Here is a 20733-nt window from a genome sequence, read left to right on the forward strand (position 1 = left end):
GGTCATCAAAGGCCGGATGTGAGGTCTCTGCTGACAGCCAGTAGCCCACTAGCCAGCATAATCAGTGTGACATGTACATACAGATACTATATAAGGAGTTCTGTACCTAGACTGAAAATATGTTCTTAGGGTCTTGGAGTTAAGAGCTTGTCTACACTTAAAACGCTACAGCGGCACAGCGATGTTGTTTGTCCTTGAGGTTCAAAGATGACCAGGACCTCACCGGTCGGTTTGGTTTCTGTGAACATGTGAGTGGCTGACCAAGCCAATGTGAACTCTTCTGTGGACCTAGCACCGTCTACATGGGGACTTAGGTTGACTTAACTACGCTGCTTAGGGATGTGGATTTTTTACACCCCCGAGTGGCGTAGTTATGCCAACCTAGTTTTCTAGTGTAGACCAGACTAAGGCAGGTTACCAGGAGGTGATATACCTCAGAGATGTTCCTTTCAGGTGAGGGTAACTGACACCTGGCTCCTACTCCGGCTATTTGTGTATTGCAGACTTATTTGCATACTGAGCCAGGTGCAAATGGAGAAATTGCAAAAATCTACCAGAACAGAAGTCTACAGAAAGAAACAAACAACAGAGGGGTGTCCTGTCTGAATACAAACAAAAGATTGGTCTGGTATCGTGGAGAGCAAAGAGACATGCTGAATCCTTCACCTAGAAGGCAAGGTGACAGCATGCTGGTCTCATGAAAGAAGGTGTCATAACCAGCCTGGCTACAAAGTGCTGCAGGGATTTTGGGGGAGCAATACTCTATTGGATGAGAGTATCTTGTTAATTAAGTCTAGCTTCTGGAGCGTGTTATGATTTTATTTCATATGTAGTCTGTTTCCAATACTTGTACTTGCTTTTGCTTGAATCTCTCTGCTTTGCTACATACACTTCGACTGGATTTCAAACCTACGTGCAGTGTGGGAAGCGGAGTGGTGATCTAAAGGAAAGCTGGAGTGTCCTGCTTCTTTGGAAGCAGCAGATCTGTGAATACTGCGAGTGTCCGGTGGACCAGAGGCTGGACACTCCAGGGAGACGGTTGGAGTTGGAGTGCACCTATCGCTAACCAGTAGTGGGGCCTGCGTAGGCCGAGAGGGGAGTGCTTGCATTGCCAGTGGAGTTGGGAGCTGACTCCCTGCAGGCACAGGCCAGGTGGTAGCGAGGTGCCTTACAACCCTGGGTACCCCAGGAAGCAGCACAGAGGGGGACAGGGCAAGGAAGAAAAGGGTCACAGAGGTGGGGGTGGAGTGAAGCTGAGGTGATGATACCGTGAAGAAGGGGGAGAGCGAGAGCTGGAGAGCCAATCAGCATAGGGCAGACAAAGTCCAGTCAAAACTATATTTTAAAGTCAGATGAAATCACTGGAACGGTGGGAGGGGCAGGGCAGGGTGGACCAATGGGAAGACAGTGTTAAAAGACTTGAGTTCCCTTCTGAGCTCTGTCACGGAATCCCTGTGTGACCTTAGGCAAGTCCCTTGACCTGCCTGTGCCTCAGTTTCCCCCATCTGAGAAACAGGGATACTGCTTGGTGCTCACCTTGGTACGGCCCTTTGAGTGTTCCTGAGGGAAAGCGCCACAGAAGTGCTAAGCAGTGCTGAATCCTTGGGGGCTCATAGAGTTAGCATGAAATGCTCTTGGCACAAATCAGCCCCATGTAAATGGAATAAATGTTCCAGCGCTGAAGGACAGGTTGGAGAAGATTAAAGGCCAGATTCTCTGTTGCGATCCAGCCCGTTTGTGCCCCACGAGCAGCACAAGGGAGCTGAGATGTGGCTGCAAACAGCCAGTGTAGATATCCCCTGGCAGAGGGAGACTCTCTAGTGATTAGTAAAGTAAATCCCAGCTTTCAAAGGACCTGATCCTGCAAAGTGCCAAGCACCTTCCACTCCACGAGAACTGAAGGGGTCAGTACCTTGCAGGATTGGGCCTTATGTTTGAATGGGGATTTCCACCCTCTCAGGAATTTACTCAGGCATGTTGCCCAGTTATGGTTAATTAACAGGCCCAATTCTGCCCTCAGTTAGACAAGTGTGACTCACTGGATGTCCATGGGCTGCACAGCACCTTAGTGTTGTTTTGTTAAGGCAAGGAGTGGCCTGAAGGACCGTGTTCTACAATCACACATGGGTTCTGCATTGCCCCAGGCTCCAGGTGTCCCTACACCTCCGACTGCCAGAAACTGGGACTGGATGACAGGGGATGGATCACTTGATAATCGTCCCATTCTCTTCATTCCCCCTGAAGCACCTGGAACTGGGCTAGACAGACCATTGGCCCAGTATAGCTGTTCTTACATTCTAAATCAGTGGCCCTCAAAATTTCCAGACGACTATACCCCTTTCGAGACCCTGATTTGTCTTGCGTACCCCCAAGGTTCACCTCACTTAAGAACTATTGCTCACAAAATCAGACATAAAAATACAAGTGTCATAGCACATGAGTACTGAAAAATTTCTGACTTTTTACCATATAATTATAAAATAAATCAATTGGAATATTAATATTGTATGTTCATTTCAGTGTATAATATATAGAGCAGTATAAACAAGTCATTGTAAGTACAAATTAAAATTTCAGACTCACTAGTGCTTTTATGTTGCCTGTTGTAAAACTAGGCAAATATCTAGATGAGTTGATGTACCACCTGGAAGACCTCTGCGTACCCCCAGGGGTACGCGTACCCCTGGTTGAGAACCCTCTTATAAATTATCCCTTTGGAATGCAATGAGGTGTCTATTAAACCAGTGAGTTGTGAAAAGCATTGGGAGTACACGGGCCAGCTGCTCAGCTGATGTGAATTGGTGTAGCTCCATTGAGGATCAGAGCCACCAGTCTCATCTCCTGTTCCACGGTGGGACACACACACAGAGCCAGCTGGCTGATGTCAGCCTCCCCAACATTCTCACGGGTAGAGAGAAAAAAAACATTCAAGGTGTGTTTACAAACCAGGCCCATTTTCAGAACAAGCCGCCTCCCTCGCCAAGGCTTTAACAACTCAGTATTGTGAATCCAGCCTCGATTTATAATTAACTGGGCACAAGGAATTTCAAGGGCATTGATACAGCTCCCACCTGCAGCCCTGCAACACACCACTACCAATGGAAACTTTCTCGTTATTCATTTCCCTCCTATCCCTCCCTGGATGGGAGCGGCCTGACTGGAGAATAAGCCAGTTCCTACGTTGCTTAAAAATGCTGCTGCCATAAATAGTAGATCTTATGATTTGTATTGGGGTTGCCTGAATCGTTTGCATTTCTACTACATTCTGCAGTAAGAATGGCACAAACACTGCAAATAAAAGGCACGACACAGGAATGGAAGGGAGTATTATCTAAGCCTCAGACAACACCTTTCAAGCTGAAGGATACCAAAGGACTTTACAAAGCATAGGGTACATTCTCAGTTACAACTTGCAACTCCTTTGCTTCCTACATGCGGTAGTGTCATATCAGATCGCTGTATGCTCCACATATTCAAAACGTCTCTGCGACAGCTCCAAAGTCAGATCCTACTATTCCACTGGCCCAGTTCCTTACCCCTTATACTAAAGCTCCATGCATAGGCCCTATGGTACACAGTAGAGCAGTTTTGACTCTCTCCAGCAGAGAGCAGTGGTGCACCCACAAACCACACAGTTCAGCGCGGTATAAATACATACACACAACGCTACACTCATGTCTCAAAAAGCAGCTGCCCCTGGAGTGAAAAGTGGCTGCTGTTTAGAATCATAGAATCAGAGGACTGGAAGGGACCTCGAGAGGTCATCTAGTCCAGTCCCCTGCACTCATGGCAGGACTAAGTATTATCTAGACCATCCCTGACACGTGTTTGTGCAACCTGCTCTTAAAAATCCCCAATGATGGAGATTCCACAACCTCCCTGGGCAATTTATTCCAGTGCTTAACCGCCCTGACAGTTAGGAAGTTTTTCCTAATGTTCAACCTAAACCTCCCTTGCTGCAATTTAAGCCCATTGCTTCTTGTCCTATCCTCAACGGTTAAGGAGAACAATTTTTCTCCCTCTTCCTTGTAACAACTTTTTATGTACTTGAAAACTTATGTCCCCCTGCAGTCTTCTCTTTTCCAGACTAAACAAACCCAGTTTTTCCAATCTTCCCTCACAGGTCATGTTTTCTACACCTTTCATAATTAGGCAGGAAATGAAAACAATACCATACCCAATCTTTCCAACTCCTTCACCACACAAAAATGGTCAGAACAGTCGTAAACCTGGGGTATGTCTTTCCTCTCTGTCCATCCCAGCGTAGCAATGCTCCTGGTTAACACAATCCACTGAGTTGACTGATAGATGCTCTTCCCTTATGACACAGGACGGTAAGGCATTGTACTCCGTGTCCAGACTGGCTGCTCTCTGCTGTTTCCACCCTTCCTGGGAAGCGTGCTCTCTAACAAAGGAGCGCCATAGTGTCACCTTACCCAGAGCTTCCTTTAAGAGACTAAAGCAGAAAATGTTTTCAGCAAAAGTAAGCTAGCTGCACATGTACCTCCGCGATCAAGAGGTTTTTCCTCCCATGCTCTCCTGGCAGGGCTGCAAGATCCTCTCTACCTGCCTGGTGCCAGAGGGGACTCTACAAAACTACATGTTGTAAACAACAAATCACCTGTTACCTCAGCACAGGCACAGAGCTGAACCTTTGTCCCCTCTCATTGGCTAATACCAGGGAACTGCTCCCTCCAAGCACTTAAGTTTCATTAACTCTTTCCTTGCAGGATGCAAGCTTTGAAAAAAAAAATCATTGTGGAATTAATCCATGGCCGGCTCAGGAGTTAACGCCAAGATTTTACAGAGTGATTTTGGGTGCCTACTTTTTGGTGGACTCAACCTGAGACCCCTTACAGGGGGTTGATTTTAAGTGCTCACACACAGCCTCTGAAAATCCGGCACCTAAACTCACTACTCACTTTCAGAAAACCGGCCCCAAACCCACACAATCTATCGCCCACATATAAGCCACTCCTCTTCTCCCCCTCCACACGTCAATGTTAAAATATACTTCAGGTGGTCCAATAAAAGATGTTTCTCTAATATCCTAGGTCCGACATGGCTACAACACTGCATATATACTCCAGTGGCAGACCCACCAGAAAGGATGAAAGATGGCTGAAAGATTTTTTGGTCACTCATTAATGGACAGTGTAAAAGTACCATTGCTTAGTTTGGCAGAAAATTTTCATTTATGCTAAAAAGATCATTAATTAAGGTACTTAAAAATCATCAGAAGAGCTTTCTAATCTTCATGGGCCCCAATTTTCAAACTTGAGCACCTACTAAAGTTTGCAGGCACCTACTCTAAGTTCTGATTTTGAGGCAGACTAAACATACATAACTTTAAAATTGCCTAATTTTATTTTCAATGTGACTTCATCTAAAAAAAGTCTCACTAAGATCTACAAATGAAACCCAGTTTGACATTTGAGGAATCATAGATTTTCCTCATACTCAAATAACTGAAAACAGCTCCATCAATTTAGCTCAAACTTATTACCTTGAAAAAAAATCCCAACCTTTGGGCATAGACCAAGTATACAACATTTCAACCAAACACGGAATTTTGAGAAAGTTATGAACAACTGGGGGAGGGGGGGGAACAAAAAGAGTTCAAATGAAAACTGGAACTTATCCTAATTTATATTGACCACTAGCTATATTGACCATTTGCTCAGTTTGTGGGCAAATGTAGGGCTAGTGATAGCTCTTCCTTTAGGCAGGCATAAAGAATGTGCAAACGGGTGGTAACTGTCAAAGTGCTGGGATTTCCTCCACCAATCACAAGAAGGTTTATTTTAGCTGGAAGTGACTGGGCAACCCTTGAAGCAAAAAATAAAATAAAATAAAATAAAATAACCCCCCTCCCAAAACAAACTCCCGCCCGCCCCCAGACTGGTCATCTTTGATTGCAGCTGGCTAAGAATGTTTAAAACACGGGGTTCTCTTCTGGAACCCCTCGAGATGATCAAAGATGGAGGGAGAAGACAGAGACCATCACTGAAAGAACACAGAATAGATGGAAAACAGCATCTTCCACTGTAGGACCATTTGCAATGACAGAAACACTGATCATAGAAATGTAGAGCTGGAAAGGACTCCACGAAGTCATCTAGTCCATCCCCCTGTGCTGAGGCAGGATCAAGTAAACCTAGACCATCCCTGACCGGTGTTTGTCTAACCTGTTCTTAAAAATCTCCAATGATGGGGATTCCACAACCTTCCTCAGAAGCCTCACTTTCCTTAAAGTTAGATTTTTCCCCCCTAATATCTAACCTAAATCTCTACTTCAGGTTAAGATGATTACTTCTTACCCTACCTTCAGTGAACACAGACAACAATGGATCACCGTCCTCTTTATAACAAGCTTATCAGGTCCCCACATAGTCTTCTTTTCTCAAGTCTAAATATGCTCAGGTTGTTTTTCTTAACCTTTCTTCATAGGTGAGGTTTTCTAAACCTTTTATCATTTTTGTTGCTCTCCTCTGGACTCTCCCCAATTTCTCTACATCTTTCCTAAAGCATGATGCCGAGAACTGGACAAAGTACTCCGGCTGAGGCCTCACCAGTTCCAAGCAGAGCGGGACAATTACTTCCTGTGTTTGACATATGACATTCCTGTTAATATGCATCACAGTGTTGACTCGTATTAAATTTGTGATCCACAAAAAAATTTGTGATCCCCAGGTCCTTTTTGGCAGTGCTACTGCCTACCTAGTTATTCCCATTTTGTAGTTGTGCATTTGCATTTTTCTTAAGTGTAGTACATTGCATTCGTCATTACTGAATTAAATCTTGTTGATTTCAGACCAAAATGTCTCCAATTTGTCAAGGTCATTTTGAACTCTAATCTTGTCCTCCAAAGGAAGGTTGGACTAGATGACCTCCTGAGGTCCCTTCCAACCCTGATATTCTGTGATATTCTATGAAAGTGCTAGCAATCCCTCCTAACTTGTGGGGATCCACACATTTTATAAAGTGTACTATCCATTCCATTATCCAAGTCATTAATGAAAATATTGACTAGTACTGGACTCAAGACAGACCCCTGTGGGGCCCCACTACATAGGTCTTCCCAGTTTGGCAACAAACCATTGATGACTACTCGGAGTAGGATTTTGCAACCAGTTGTGCACCCACCTTACAGTAATTTCATCAAGACCACATTTCCCTAGCTTGCTTATGAGCAAAGTCATATGGGACTGTGTCCAAAGCTTTATTAAAATCAAAATATATCACATCTATAGCTTCCTCCCCATCCACTCGGTCAGCAACTAGGTTAGTGTGGCATGATTTGTTCTTGACAAATCCATCTTTACTATTATTTATAACCCTATTATCATCTCGGTGCTTACAAATTGATTGATTAATTTGTTCCAGTATCTTTTCAGGTATAGAAGGTCATCTGACTATAGCTGCTGGAACTAAGGGTGCTGCCACGCCCCGTGGCTTGAAGTGGTTTCCATTATATACAGGGTTTGCAGTTTGGTTCAAGGGCTCTCGTCACCCCCACTATACAAATTGTTCCAGCATCCTGCATCTGACTGTGCTATAATTCCTCGGGTCCTCTTTTCTTCTGCTTTTTAAAGATGGGCAAACATAGTATCTTTCTCCAGTCATCTGGGACCTCACCCATCCTCCATGAGTTCTCGACGATAATAGCTAACGGTTCCGAGATCGTTTCAGCTGCTTCTTTAAGTACCTCAGGGTGCATTTCATCAGGCCGTGCCAATTTGAATACATAGAATCATAGAATATCAGGGAAGGGACCTCAGGAGGTCATCTAGTCCAACCCCCTGCTCAAAACAGGACCAATCCCTAACTAAATCATCCCAGCCAGGGCTTTGTCAAGCCTGACCTTAAAAACCTCTAAGGAAGGAGATTCCACCACCTCCCTAGGTAACCCATTCCAGTGCTTCACCACCCTCCTAGTGAAAAAGTTTTTCCTAATATCCAACCTAAACCTCCCACACTGCAACTTGAGACCACGTTCCTCGATCTGCTGGCAATGCCCCTACTGATACAGCCCAAAATGCCGTTAGCCTTCTTGGCAACAAGGGCACACTGTTGACTCACATCCAACTTCTCGTCCACCATAACCCCTAGGTCCTTTTCTGCAGAACCGCTGCCTAGCCACTCGGTCCCTAGTCTGTAACAGTGCATAGGATTCTTCCTTCCTAAGTTCAGGACTCTGCACTTGTCCTTGTTGAACCTCATCAGATTTCTTTTGGCCCAATCCTCTAATTTGTCTAGGTCTCTTTGTATACTATCCCTACCCTCCAGCATATCTACCACTCCTCCCAGTTTAGTGTCATCTGCAAACTTGCTCAGGGTGCAATCCACGCCATCCTTGAGATCACTAATGAAGATATTGAACAAAACCAGCCCCAGGACCGACCCTTGGGGCACTCCGCTTGATACCAGCTGCCAACTAGACATGGAGCCATTGATCACTACCCGTTGAGCCAGACGATCTAGTCAGCTTTCTATCCACTTTATAGTCCATTCATCCAGCCCATACTTCTTTAACTTGCTGGCAAGAATACTGTGGGAGACTGTATCAAAAGCTTTGCTAAAGTCAAGGAATAACATGTCCACTGCTTTCCCCTACTCCACAGAGCCAGTTATCTCATCATAGAAGGCAATTAGGTTAGTCAGGCATGGCTTGCCCTTGGTGAATCCATGCTGACTGTTCCTGATCTCTTTCTCTCCTCTAAGTGCTTCAAAAGTGATTCCTTGAGGACCTGCTCCATGATTTTTCCAGGGACTGAGGTGAGGATGACTGGCCTGTAGTTCCCCAGATCCTCCTTCTTCCCTTTTTTAAAGACAGGCACTACATTAGCCTTTTCCCAGTCATCCGGGACCTCGCCTGATCGCCATGAGTTTTCAAAGATAATGGCCAATGGCTCTGCAATCACATCAGCCAACTCCTTTAGCACCCTCGTACGTAGCACATCTGGCCCCATGGACTTGTGCTCATCCAGCTTTTCTAAATAGTCCTGAACCACTTCTTTCTTCACAGAGGGCTGGTCACCTCCTCCCCATACTGTGCTGCCCAGTGCAGCAGCCTGGGAGCTGACCTTGTTCGTGAAGACAGAGGCAAAAAAAGCATTGAGTACATTAGCTTTTTTCACATCCTCTGTCATTAGGTTGCCTCCCCCATTCAGTAAGGGGCCCACACTTTCCCTGACCTTCTTCTTGTTGCTAACATACCTGTAGAAACCCTTCTTGTTACTCTTAACATCCCTTGCTAGCTGCAACTCCAAGTGTGATTTGGCTTTCCTGATTTCACTCCTGCATGTCTGAGCAATATTTTTATACTCCTCCCTGGTCATTTGTCCAATCTTCCACTTCTTGTAAGCTTCTTTTTTGCGTTTAAGATCAGCAAGGATTTCACTGTTAAGCCAAGCTGGTCACCTGCCATATTTACTATTCTTTCTACACATCAGGATGGTTTGTTCCTGCAACCTCAATAAGGATTCTTTAAAATACAGCCAGCTCCCCTGGACTCCTTTCCCCCTCATGTTATTCTCCCAGGGGATCCTGCCCATCAGTTCCCTGAGGGAGTCAAAGTCTGCTTTTCTGAAGTCCAGGGTCGTATTCTGCTGCTCTCCTTTCTTCCTTGTGTCAGGATCCTGAACTAGACCATCTCATGGTCACTGCCTCCCAGGTTCCCATCCACTTTTGCTTCCCCTACTAATTCTTCCCGGTTTGTGAGCAGCAGGTTGAGAAGAGCTCTGCCCCTAGTTGGTTCCTCCAGCACCTGCACCAGGAAATAGTCCTCTACACTTTCCAAAATCTTCCTGAATTGTCTGTGCACTGCTGTATTGCTCTCCCAGCAGATATTGGGGTGATTGAAATCCCCCATGAGAACCAGGGCCTGTGATCTAGCAACTTCTGTTAGTTTCTTGAAAAAAGCCTCGTCCACCTCATCCCCCTGGTCTGGTGGTCTATAGCAGACTCCCACCACGACATCACCCTTCTGGCTCACACTTCTAAACTTAATCCAGAGACTCTCAGGTTTTTCTGCAGTATCATACCAGAGCTCTGAGCAGTCATACTCCTCTCTTACATACAATGCAACTCCCCCACCTTTTCTGCCCTGCCTGTCCTTCCTGAACAGTTTATATCCATCCATGACAGTACTCCAGTCATGTGAGTCATCCCACCAAGTCTCTGTTATTCCAATCACATCATAATTCCTTGACTGTGCCAGGACTTCCAGTTCTCCCTGTTTGTTTCCCAGGCTTCTTGCTTTTGTGTATAGGCACTTAAGATAACTCACTGATCGTCTCATTTTCACAGTATGAGGCAGGAGTCCTCCTCTCTTGCGCTTTCCTGCTCGTGCTTCCTCCTGGTATATCCCACTTCCCCACTTACCTCTAGGCTTTGGTCTCCTTCCCCTGGTGAACCTAGTTTAAAGCCCTCCTCACTAGATTAGCCAGCCTGCCTGCGAAGATGCGCTTCCCTCTCTTTGTTAGGTAGAGCCCTTCTCTGCCTAGCAATCTTTCTTCTTGGAACACCATCCCATGGTCAAAGAATTCAAAGCCTTCTCTCTGACACCACCTGCGTAGCCATTCGTTGACTTCCATGATTCGACGGTCTCTACCCCGGCCTTTTCCTTCCACAGGGAGGATGGACGAGAACACCACTTGCACCTCAAATTCCTTTATCCTTCTTCCCAGAGCCACATAGTCTGCAGTGATCTGCTCAAGGTCATCCTTGGCAGTATCATTGGTGCCCACGTGGAGAAGCAGGAAGGGGTAGTGCTCCCAGGGCTTGATGAGTCTCGGCTTATCTAACTTATCTAAATATTCTTGCACCTGTTCTTTCCCAATTTCAGCTTCCGTTCCTTCCCCTCATTGTTAATATTGATTGTGTTAAGGATCTGGTCAGAATTTATCTTTTTAGTGAACACAGAGGCAAAACAGGCATTGAGCACCTCAGCCTTCTTGATGTCGTCCATTATTAGTGGTCCTTCCCTGCTAAGTAATGGACCTACACTTTCCTTTGTCTTTCTCTTGCTCTGAATGTATTTATAAAACCTCTTTTTATTACCTTTTATGTCCCATGCTACGTGTAACTCATTGTATGCCCTAGCCTTTCTGATGCTATTCCTACGTGCTTGCGCTGTTCTTTTGTACTCACCCTTCACAATTTCTCCATTCTTCCATTTTCCTTTTTGATTTTCAGGTCATTAACAAGCTCCGAATGGAGCCATAGTAGCCTCTTCCTATTCTTCCTAGCTTTTCTTCACATCAGGCTAGTTTGCTGTTGTGCCTTTAATATTATCTCTGAGAAGCTGCCAGCTCTCTTTTTTCCCTTAGATTTTCTTCCCCTGGGACCTTACCTACCACTCCTCAGAGTTTGCTTTTCTGAAGTCCATTGTCCTTATTCTGCTACTCTGACCCCTTTTCCTTGGAATCATGGAATCTGTATTTCATGATCACTTTCGCCTTCAACCTTTAGATTCACAACCAATTCCTCCCTGTTGGTCAGACTCAAGTCTAAAATGGCTGCCCCCTGGTTAATTGTGCCACGCTCTGAAACAAAAAGTTGTCCCCAAGGCATTCCAAGAACTTATTGGACATAGTGTGTTTTGCCATGTTGCTTTACCGACAGGTGTTAAAGTCCCCCATTACTACCAGGTCTTGTGTTTGGGATATTCCTGTTATTTGGTCTAGTAATGTCTCATTCACCTTCTTTTCAATGGCTCTGATAGTGCAACAGTTTTATGACGCACAGGCATCCTCATATTCCTGCTGTGTGTAGGTACTTCAATACCTCCCCTCACTCTGCTGCACATGCCCTCGCAGGACCTAGACAGCCAGACAATGAAATCATACATAAATCGTTACCCAAAGGGCTGATGGAAGGCCCATCATTTATTGCCACATGGTACTGACCGATAACCTGCATGTGGTGGAGTAAAGCTGTTTACAAACTACCCTGCTAAGGCTGGTAGCAACAGCAGCAACTCTCCTGGGAGACAGCAAATGGGACACTTTTACTTCTCTATATTTATTTGTAGAGGTGAATCCAGGGTCAATTTTGGGCCCAATTTATCTTCCTGAATAAAACACGACCTAATAAAAATAGTCCCTCTCTGCTAGAGATGTGCCAAAGAGCAGCGCCTAGTGTAATGGCAAGTTCTGGCCTCACTCATGGATGCCGGAGATGTCACAAAGGCTGTATCATGGCATACCGACAACACCAAGAAGTCACAATGCAAAAGTGGCTGAAGTGGAGTCATCAGACCCTTTCCTCAGAGCTAAAGCCAGGCCAGAATTCAAGGAGACACTAGACAGCAGCATGTATCCCAGTGACAGTCAGGGAGCAAGCGAGCCAGAAAGGACCAAAGGATCTGTGTCCGGTCACTTCAATAAAGAATCTTTTATGTTTATTTCAACTGAGTCCTGCCTCTTCTCTAACCTGCACGAAAGACATAGTGATGTGCTGGCTTCGTCCAGCAGGATAGACATGTGGCAACTCTGTGTATGAACTGAAAGCGACTTTGTGCACACGATAACCTGAATACAGTGTGTGTCTGCTATGTTGCAAACTCTTTAAGATGTATTTCTACCAAAGATGCACTATGCACTTCCATGCATCTCTTGGCAGTTTTCTTCATCTCTTTTTGTGACTAACTAGTAAACCCTTTATTAGGTTATTTCCCCACCGCCTACTTTCCATTACAGCCCCATTGTTTTCAGAGTCATACCGTCAATGTCTCTTGTTGGATATAACTGCCATCCAAACGTTAGTACACAAAGGTGGAGACATGTCCTGGATCTATGGTACTCCTGGGAGTAAAAATACTAACAGTTTTTGCTTAGAATCATAGCAGATTAGGGTTGGAAGAGACCTCAGGAGGTCATCTAGTCCAATCCCCTGCTCAAAGCAGGACCAACCCCAACTAAATCATCCCAGCCAGGGCTTCTGCTGTTACAGCAAGTATAAGGCACATTTGTTATTTGTGCAAGATGGGTTTTATGCCTCAAGTTCAGAACACCTGCGGCGATGGCACTTGTATCAAAGAGGTGTGTGAACTCCAGTGTCCGAGCCAAATCCCAGTGAGGGGAACTACGTTCTGCCAAATCCCTCTGCAACCTCACCTGGGCATGGCACTCTTCTTTCCTCGCTCCCTTTCCTAACCTCTTGGGTAATGTTGGTGTTATACTGTTAACTAGATACTGCCCTCGCTTCTTCTCTGCTGCAGTAGGTGGTGAGGGGCTGCAAGGGAGTCAGCTGCAGCTCCCTGGGCGGCTCATTCTCAGCGTAGTTTAAAGCAGCCTGAGGGCTGCTCTAAACTACCCAAGGTCCACCCACCAGCTGAGAACTATTGAAGCATTGTATTTCTCCAGCCCCTAGCAGACCTCCCATGCTGGGCTCAGGGGTTGGCCCTGGAGCAGGCTATGTTGGTTCTACACCAATTGAGGACTTCCCACAGTTTTGAGCAACACAAGGGGGCTGGAGCAGATTTGACAGTTTGCCCTGCTGTACTGTGCCCTCCGGTATGGCTGCTTTTCAGTGGTAAGTGAAAAGATTCCTGTGATGGACCAAATAAAATTGGGAGGTCTTGATTTATGCAGATTAGCTAGAAAAATGCTGCTCTCTCTCTCTCAGGTATCTCTAAGGCACCTATTACCATCGTATCTAAGCACTAAACACGGCTAATTAACACTAAGCACATCCCCAGGTGCTCTTATCTCTCTGCCTCTCCACAGTTCCAGAATGTTACTCTCCCCTCCCCCTTCATCTTCTCTCTCTCTCTCTCTCTCCTTGCTCTCCTGTCTGTCCCTCAGTGTCCCCCATCATGCACTAGCCCCTGAAAGGATTTTGGTACAGGGAGAAGGCTTAGCAAAATGGGATCTTGCAATTTCATCACAAGGGAGTCAGGTTTGGGCTCACTGCAGTCTCTTTTGCCAGGACCAGGTACCTCCTGCTGAAAGTGTTATGGTGGCTGTATTATCTGACTACCCTCTGGGGGCTCCCTGCCTCCTAGGAATATATTAACTAGTCCATTTCTGACCTTGAAGAGGAACAAATCTAGAGAACCAATCCTACACAGCTCACATAGCATTGTGCTCTCAAATGCATTTCCTATCAGCATGAATACTACAAATCAAGGAAAGCACCAGGTAAGGCAACAGTATTATTACAATAGCGCTATTGTAATAATAATAAGTAGTGGGGTGTAAGTTGCACATTGGTAAGTGGGGGTAAGTTTAAGGAAATCTACGGGAGTCTAAATGAATTTAAGGTGATGCAATATATACCCAAGGGGGCAGAAGAAAGGTGTAAATTACATTCAATTAGGTTCACCTAAAGGATGTTGATACATTAAAGAGGGTTCAGAGAAGAGCCACAAGAATGATTAAAGGATTAGAAAACATGCCTTATAGTGATAGACTCAAGGAGCTGAATCCATTTACCTTAAAGAGAAGGTTAAGGAGTGATTGATTACAGTATATAAGTACCTCCATGGGGAACAAATCTTTAAAAATGGGCTCTCCAGTCTAGCAGAGAAAGGTAGAACCCAATCCAATGGCTGGGAATTGGAGCTAGACAAATTCAGACTGAAAATAAGGTGTACATTTTTGACAGTGAGCGTAGTTAACCTTTGGAACAATTTACAAAGGATAGTGATGGATTCTCCATCACCAACAATTTTTAAATCCAGATTGGATGTTTTTCTAGAAAATCTGCTCTAGGAATTATTTTGGGGATGTTCGATGGCCTGTTTTATAGAGGAAGTCAGACTAGATGATCACAATGGTCCCTTCTGGCCATGGAATTTATGAATTTAGTCCTTAGACTTTAGGAGCATGAAATTTTAAAAGAAACGATTATTCCATATATTGCTGGAATATGTGGAAACTCTAAAACCTTGATCACGTGAGCAGAATGCTTAGCATGTGCACATGCTGTTGCTGTTCGCTGTCAAACAGCTGACATTCCGCCTCAGAGGCGGTTGCATTTCAGTGATAGGTGAAGTAATTCTCCTGTAGGTTCCTTACCTATTCAAACCCATGGGGCATTGTGTGGCTTTCTGAAGCTCTCTGAGATCCTCAGATAAAAGGTATTATGGAAGTGCAAAGTCTCCATTCCTTTAATAAACATGATTTCAAAGCTTTCAAGGCTTAATTGTGACAGCATTTAATAAATAGGTGTAGCAGCTACCCAACGTTACAGCTGCTTTAGGAACACCCTCATTTCTCTCCTCAGGAGTTCCATCGTGTCGTGGTGCTCTCCATCTATAAATAAGTCAGAGGAAGATGCTTCAGAGAACACAGAAGACAGCAGGGGAAAACCCTTTTCTATAGGCTCCATGCCCACATGGTTGAAAGACACAAACTTTTGACCTCTGAGAGGAAGAGTTTTGAGCGTTCCCAGCAGCACGTTTCTAAGCAAGTCTTTGATCGCTTGATTGATATACCCTTTCCCATAGTTGCACTGACTGCGCTCATTCAGACCCTGCTTCCCATTCACGAGAAATCTTGTGGAGTGGGTGGGATTTTTTTAGGTCAAACGGTTCCAGACTCAGCGAGTTAAGATTAAAAAGCACCGCCCCCCACTCTCCATCTTGTTCTTTTCCTGGAAGGTCAATTTGCACTACTGGCAACATATTCCCAGTTTCAGCAAAGGCAACCCCAGACCCGAAACTAGGTTTCGGAAGAGGATTCTTTCATCTAAGCAATGACATGATGATGGATTTGAACTTGTGGAGCAGAGATGCTAGCTAGCAAGAAGTGACAGCCAAAGGGCAAAGTTGTGACAGCTCTTAGGCATTCATAATGCTGCCTTCGCGTTGCTATGAAATATAAATAAAAGCTCTCTGCAGTGAAGAGGTTTTAATTATACAAGGTCATTGTTTTTAAATACAACTTGCCGGTACTGTTCCTCCTGAGATGCCGTCAGGTCCCTCCCCTCACCTCACCGGGGCCTTGTTTACGTGATGATTGGTTGGGAAGAGCATAAGCTGGAATTCCAAACATATCAGTTCCCAGAAGCCCCTTAATGAGAGAGGCTTTTGCCTCATCCCCAGCCCATTCGGTCATTCACCTAAGGCCTGGTCTACACTTAACTGAGACCGAACTATTCATGTTATTCAGGGATGTGAAAAAAGTTTACACATCGGAGCAGTGTAGTTAGGCCAACCTAGCCCTTGGTGTAGGTGTGGCTAGGTCGATGGAAGAGAACCCCGCTCGGGGAGGTGGACTAACTGCATCGAAGGCAAACCCTTGCATGGGCGCAGGAAATGCCCACGCTATGGCACCGCAGCGGCGTAGCTGCAGTGCTGCCGCTGCAGGTCACAGGATAGACACAGCCTCAGCAAGGAGGAAAATAAACACACACTGGTGTGCTCCTTGAATGACAGTAACTGTGCTTGTTGCTCTTCAGTGCCAAGGGGAAATTGTCTCCGTGCTACAGGAGAATGAGGCCACAGCCAGGGGTGCAAGTAACTTAAAGGATTTACCGGTACGCCGGAGTCCGGAGCAGGGGGGCGGGGCCTCAACCAGAAGGGGGCGGGGGCTCAACTGAAAGAGGCGGGGCCTTTAAATCCTGGGGCTCCAGCTGCAGGGCTCTGATGGTGATTTAAAGGGCCCAGGGCTCCGGCTGCTGTGGGGAGCCCCAGGCCCTTTAAGTAGCCGGCCTGGGGAAGCTGCCCCCTGCCAGTACAGTTAGCTGTGTACTGTCTCTTGCCAGTACGCCGTACCGTACCGGCTTACTTTTACCTCTGCCCACAGCCAATCAAAGAACGAGGCTAAGTAGTCTCTGTGTTTCTGCTGTCCCGACAGGCTCGATCCTGGAAGGTGCTGTGTGCTCAGGCCCTTACCCAGAGACACACTCAAACTCATGCTAAACTGTAAGTATTTGACTCGTGCCATTGACTTCAATGTGGGTTTGGATCAGGCCCTCAGTCTGGATTAAATAAGAACCGATTCCCCACTTTCTTTTTGACCTAGGCAGTTAAACCACACTCCCACCATGTCACCCAAGCACCTTCACCCAACACATCAGCTGAGCCTCTTTGGGGAGAGGCTGAGAATTATGGTTAGCATTACTATTTGTATTGAAGTAGTGCCTAGGAACCCCCGTCATGGACCAGGCTAGGACCCCAGTCATGGACCACATGGACCTATTGTGCTAGGTGCTGTCCATACGTAGAACAAAGACAGTCCCTCCCCAATGAGCTTACGATTTCTAATCCCCCTAGCTCCCTCCAAAAAAGAAGCATTTCTCACTCTCATGCCCACTGCCCTTCCTGGCTCCGACTGGGAGAAGCAGAGGTGTCAAAACACCAGGAGACAAACTTCCCTTACTCTGCTTCCAGCAAGAAGTATCACAAGACATTCTGCCCAATTCTGCAAACTCAAGAGATCTGAGTCCAACCTTTTGAGTGCTTATCTGAATTGAGCTATGCTACAAAGACAAGCCACGTCAGGGCATCTGGTTATACGTGTGGTCCCGAGTTATAGTATAGCCTTGGCCTCTGCATCTTTTCCAACCAGGCTTTAGCCTTGACGCTTTTCTGGTACCATCTTGCAACATGATGGATTCCAACTGTTATCTGTATCAGAGTAGCACAATGCAACTCTTTCATAGATTCTAGGACTGGAAGGGACCTCGAGAGGTCATCGAGTCCAGTCCCCTGCCCACATGGCAGGACCAAATACTGTCTAGACCATCCCTGATAGACATTTATCTAACCTACTCTTAAATATCTCCAGAGATAGAGATTCCACAACCTCCCTAGGCAATTTATTCCAGTGCTTAACCACCCTGACAGTTAGGAACTTTTTCCTAATGTCCAACCTAGACCTCCCTTGCTGCAGTTTAAACCCATTGCTTCTGGTTCTACCCTTAGAGGCTAAGGTGAACAAGTTCTCTCCCTCCTCCTTATGACACCCTTTTAGATACCTGAAAACTGCTATCATGTCCCCTCTCAGTCTTCTCTTTTCCAAACTAAACAAACCCAATTCTTTCAGCCTTCCTTCATAGGTCATGTTCTCAAGACCTTTAATCATTCTTGTTGCTCTTCTCTGGACCCTCTCCAATTTCTCCACATCTTTTTTAAAATGCGGTGCCCAGAACTGGACACAATACTCCAGCTGAGGCCTAACCAGAGCAGAGTAGAGCGGAAGAATGACTTCTCGTGTCTTGCTCACAACACACCTGTTAATACATCCCAGAATCATGTTTGCTTTTTTTGCAACAGCATCACACTGTTGACTCATATTTAGCTTGTGGTCCACTATAACCCCTAGATCCCTTTCTGCCGTACTCCTTCCTAGACAGTCTCTTCCCATTCTGTATGTGTGAAACTGATTTTTCCTTCCTAAGTGGAGCACTTTGCATTTGTCTTTGTTAAACTTTATCCTGTTTACCTCAGACCATTTCTCCAATTTGTCCAGATAATTTTGAATTATGACCCTGTCCTCCAAAGCAATTGCAATCCCTCCCAGTTTGGTATCATCCTCAAACTTAATAAGCGTACTTTCTATGCCAATATCTAAGTCGTTGATGAAGATATTGAACAGCGCCGGTCCCAAAACAGACCCCTGCGGTACCCCACTCGTTATACCTTTCCAGCAGGATTGGGAACCATTAATAACTACTCTCTGAGTACGGTTATCCAGCCAGTTATGCACCCACCTTATAGTAGCCCCATCTAAATTGTATTTGCCTAGTTTATCGATAAGAATATCATGCGAGACCGTATCAAATGCCTTACTAAAGTCTAGGTATACCACATCCACAGCTTCACCCTTATCCACAAGGCTCGTTATCCTATCAAAGAAAGCTATCAGATTGGTTTGACATGATTTGTTCTTCACAAATCCATGCTGGCTGTTCCCTATCACCTTACCACCTTCCAAGTGTTTGCAGATGATTTCCTTAATTACTTGCTCCATTATCTTCCCTGGCACAGAAGTTAAACTAACTGGTCTGTAGTTTCCTGGGTTGTTTTTATTTCCCTTTTTATAGATGGGCACTATATTTGCCCTTTTCCAGTCTTCTGGAATCTCTCCCGTCTCCCATGACACTTTCCAAAGATAATAGCTAGAGGCTCAGATACCTCCTCTATTAGCTCCTTGAGTATTCTAGGATGCATTCCATCAGGCCCTGGTGACTTGCAGGCATCTAACTTTTCTAAGTGATTTTTAACTTGTTCTTTTTTTATTTTATCTGCTAAACCTACCCCCTTCTTGTTCTAGAGTTCTGGGAAACATTTTGGGATAGCCAGTTTAACCCTTGTATATCAGACTGATTTGTGCATCCTCCTGTTTTGATCATTATACCGGACTGCTCACCACATCCAGAGGGACATTCCCAAATCAGACATGTTTACAGGAGTAAGATCTCACTCCAGCAAAGACACAGCAAGTTCTCTCAGGGCATTCCATGCCCAGGCAGGTAAGCCAGGCTCTAAGTTGCTCTCATGCGCACTCTTACAAGCTGTTACATTCTTTTTCTGCAGCCTCGTGGTTCTCAGAAAGGTGAGACATTCTTTCCTATCTGGGAAATCATTAAAGAAATTCTGATCCTTAAGACTAAAAGCCCCACTGGGAGGGAGAAATAAAGAGATACATGTCAACACGTATTGGTGCTCAGATACCATGGTGAGGCATTCAGATGCTATTGTGATGAGCATGGGATGGGTGGACAGATAGATAGAAAACGGCTCTGGAGGAGGAACTGGATGCAGAGTCTAATAATCAAGTTCTCAGATACCATGGGGGTAATGGCTGTGGTGTGAGAACCTGAATTGAATCCCTCCAAGTTATGATCCTGGAAGAAGGTGGGACATTTTTAGAACCACGTTAGCAGAGATACAGACTGAGGCCAAGAGCAATCCCATCTCTTTTCCCCCAGCATCAATGCTGTGGACAACATGCTGTCTTGCACCATGAACTGCAGTATGGCGCCACCCACGCTGATCACACTCTATGGGGTGAAATCACCATGACACTACAGAGAGTAAGACAGAGTTTGCCTCCTTCTATGCCCATTCTCGGTCTGTTCAAACTAAGGCAACACACATATGAGTGGGGAGTAGAAGCCATTCTTACAAGCATGACCACTGCATTCATATGCAGGGAAGGGGGTGAGTTTCAATCCGAATAGTTAGGCTGTGATTTATTTAATAGTGCAGAACAGGTTTAAGTGCAGGTTTGCAGCTTTGGACGGAAGGAAAAATAGTACCTGCATCTTAAAAACAGATTCCTTTCTCTGTTCAAGGAATACCCAGAACTGGCTGCTACAGGAGAGAGATACAACCGCTTTGGGTCAGAGTAACTAGAGCTGCATGAAATGTTTCGGCAGAAATTTTTTCAGAAGAAAAGCCACCTTTTCAATGACAAACTGGAAAAAAAAAAGTTTTCAAAATTAAAAAAACCCTGAAAACAAACAAAAAAAAGTTACGTTTTGGAAAGCAAAAATTTGATTTTTTTAATAAAACCACTAAAAACTTAGAGAATAGCCAAACTTTTTTTTCATTTTTTTTTTGGGCAGAAAATACTTACCATTTTGTGAGCAGCTCTAATAACAGTACTTTACACATACAAAGGACCCCTTCCTCTAAGGATCTCAAAGCACATCACAAACAATAAGGATTACAGCTGCACAACTGGGAGAGCATTATTTTCTGTATTTTACAGACTGGTTCCTGGCCCCACTGAAGCCAATACGAGTTCTGTCCTGGTTTCAAGGGGCCAGGAT

The 20733-nt window shown here is 45.2% G+C and overlaps 1 protein-coding gene across 8 annotated transcripts in view; it reads right to left on the reverse strand.

Moving 5' to 3' along the window:
- Positions 1-20733, reverse strand: part of LZTS3 (leucine zipper tumor suppressor family member 3) — a 145256-nt gene that overhangs the window by 46053 nt on the left and 78470 nt on the right. The window contains exon 1 of one of the 8 annotated variants that reach the window (XM_065597269.1): positions 4178-4892. The exons of 3 other annotated variants lie outside the window; for them this stretch is intronic. The gene's annotated coding sequence lies outside the window, so the exon portion shown is untranslated. Of the gene's footprint in view, positions 1-4177; positions 4893-20733 lie in introns of those variants that run through there. 4 more of the 8 variants (XM_065597270.1, XM_065597276.1, XM_065597274.1 and 1 more) reach the window with 4 other exon arrangements.

The sequence above is a fragment of the Chrysemys picta genome, chromosome 5 (assembly GCF_011386835.1).
Source record: "Chrysemys picta bellii isolate R12L10 chromosome 5, ASM1138683v2, whole genome shotgun sequence".
Taxonomy (NCBI): Eukaryota; Metazoa; Chordata; order Testudines; family Emydidae; genus Chrysemys; species Chrysemys picta.